The sequence below is a fragment of the Mizuhopecten yessoensis genome, unplaced genomic scaffold (assembly GCF_002113885.1).
Source record: "Mizuhopecten yessoensis strain PY_sf001 unplaced genomic scaffold, ASM211388v2 scaffold10863, whole genome shotgun sequence".
Lineage (NCBI taxonomy): Eukaryota > Metazoa > Mollusca > Bivalvia > Pectinida > Pectinidae > Mizuhopecten > Mizuhopecten yessoensis.
This window is the reverse complement of record NW_018408759.1, coordinates 31,964-34,841: the sequence shown is the minus strand read 5'-3', so window position 1 is coordinate 34,841 and position 2,878 is coordinate 31,964. Positions and strand designations below refer to the sequence as shown.

At 38.5% G+C, this 2,878-nt stretch overlaps 1 protein-coding gene across 1 annotated transcript in view; it reads left to right on the top strand.

Moving 5' to 3' along the window:
• The first annotated feature begins 623 nt into the window (after positions 1 to 623).
• LOC110463054 (monocarboxylate transporter 12-B-like) overlaps positions 624 to 2,878 on the top strand; it is a 19,997-nt gene continuing 17,742 nt past the window's right edge. Inside the window, exon 1 of the mRNA XM_021517392.1 lies at positions 624 to 718. The gene's annotated coding sequence lies outside the window, so the exon portion shown is untranslated. The remainder of the gene's footprint in view (positions 719 to 2,878) is intronic.

Here is a 2,878-nt window from a genome sequence, read left to right as displayed (position 1 = left end):
AAATAGAAGATGATAGTCATGTTACATTAGAAAGAAAGACGGATGCATTACCTCAGAGTATACACATATAAAATGTATATATCCCTTTAATTATCCAGCTTAACGAACAACGATAATCAAAAAATAAGTAAATTGAAATATAAAAATAGAAATAAAAAATAGAAATAAATAAATAACTAGAAATATAAAGAAAATAGAAATATTAAATATAAAGATAAATAATTATAGTAAAAAGCCTGCTAGTTCAAAAAGTGCCCCTGATTGTATATTATATGATACCGACAAACTACCTTTCACTGCTGCAGCTTTTAAACTCGTTTCTGTCTGTATTGTTAATACATGCCATATCGGGGTCACCGATGTCATCAAGTGCTAGTAATCCCTGTACACCGCACGTGCTACGTGTTTCATTGTCATCAAATTTTATTAAATTGGAATATCTTGTAACTTTTCTGTTTATATTTACATCACCTGTGTCAATACGCATTGTTATGAAGTTTTGTCATACCTCCCGACAGTTGGGGAATATTTCCCATGCTTTTTTGCTATGAGTAGGGGTCAATAAAGCTCTTAATTCCGATCTATTGACTGCTGTTATTTACAAGTGTTTTTATGATATGAAAATATTCTCCCTACTGCGCAGCCTCTAAATCTCGGGATATAAAAAGAAGCAAGTTTAGACAGACGGTCAACGTCGTGTTGAGAAGGAACACTTCAGGTAAGAATTAGTTAAAAACAGACGGCGCTGTATCACTCGAATGATAGTTGTGTAGGAATAGCTTTGTAACCCACTGCACCTCTGTGTCGGTAACTTGTGAAACTGTGTTTAGGTTTACTTGGCCTGAGCTGTATTTTAGGGAGATAATAGATGATAGAGAAATGTTATATACATGTATGTCATTACCATATTGTTGTTATGATCCAGTTAGATTAATAAAATCTTCCCCTATCTTGAGGGTGTGACAGAGAAATCTCCAACCCGAGGGGGATTTTATTTTGGTTGTCTAACCCGCGCTCTGCCGAGGGTTAGACTACCAAAAGAATCACCCCAAGGGTTGACGATTTCTGTTAGACCCTCAAGGTTGGGGATGATTCTTTTTTTCCCATCCTATTTTTTCAGTTACAACTCCACCGACAGAAGTCTGCCATGTTTGTAAACAAAAACACATGTGGGGTATGCATATCGTCATTCACTTTTGATGACCTCATAATTGCCGATGACGCATTTATTGACGTCACAATTGAACACGTGCTAAACGGCACGAGGTTATATTCCCCTAGGGACTGACAAATTGATATTTCCCGGCTAAAACGGGAGACTAATAGAATCTTCCCCTACCTTGAGGGTGTGATAGAGAAATCTCCAATCCGAGGGATGATGTGTTTTGGTTGTCTAACCCGAGGCTCTGCCTCGGGTTAGACAACCAAAAAAATCATCCCGTCCTATTATTTCAGTCACAACTCCACCGACAGTAGCGTAAATAAAAACACATTTGGGGTATGAAAATTGTCTTTCACTTTTGATGACGTCACAATTACAGGTGACGCATTTTAATGATGTCACAATCGAACACGTGCTAATCGGCACGAGGCTATCTCCCCCTAGGGGGTGACAAGCTGATCTTTCCCGGCTATAACGGGAGACACACATGTGAAGGGTGGGAGAAACACATGTGCAGGATGGGGAAAAGCCTGTCATTTTGTCGGTACTTAGACGGTAGTACATACATTGTATAAGTAACTCTTTTCCAAGCAAAGCTGCCAGACATCAATGAAATTCTACGGAGACACATGAGATTACTGCACAAGTCAGAAAGAATGAAAGCTGTCTTCAAGGACTTATTAATTGTCAGCTACAAGAGAGACAAAAACATAGCAGACATATTGGTGCATGGAAAGTTGAAGCGCTGTTTCCGGATAACAAAGGATAAGTGTACGTCCGACTGTGATGTGTGTGATAGACTCATAGAAACAACTACTGATACATCTTACCAGTCTACATATAGGGCACTAGATGGGCAGTCCTGCCAAACCCGTAATGTTATTTATTGTTTATCATGTTTGAAATGTGACATATCTGTATATGTGGGAGAGACGGAGCGTACACTTAAGGAAAGGATAAAGGAACATGTGTCGGACATCCGGCTGAATAGATAAACCGGTGGCACATCACTTTCTTGGAAGAGGTCATTCTATTACGGACTTACGGGTGTGCGCACTGGAAATGGTTAAGGAGGAATCCAAAGTAGCAAGGCATCAACATCAACATCAACGTCATAGTGGAGGTCCAGTGACATTTAATCCCTGACGAAGGGCTAAGCCCGAAAGCTTGGAAAAGCCTTCGGAGTGACTTACAAGTTCATTAATATTATTGCGTTCCCTATAGGAACATATGTTTATAGTTGTATAAGTATATATTTGCTTTTAGATTGAAGTAATGTTGATATTAGGAATCTTCTTATTACGTAACGGACCAATCATGCGCTACAACATGTGTGGCAGCTGTTACGGATCTCCGTTCGTGTGACACTGTTATTGAAATATAATTGTTATGACTTTTCCTTAACATGTCGGATAGTGAATTTTGTTTTGAGTGATTTAGAGGATCCACACACTACATTTAGGAGAATAAAAATCCGTGATTATGAATCGTTAAGCTCCAACTATTAAAGTTCATTAGATGGCTTGGTATATAGATAGAGGTTCCATTAGATGGCTAGATATATAGATAGAGGTTCCATTAGATGGCTAGGTATATAGATAGAGGTTCCATTAGATGGCTAGATATATAGATAGAGGTTCCATTAGATGGCTAGGTATATAGATAGAGGTTCCATTAGATGGCTAGATATATAGATAGAGGTTCCATTAGATGGCT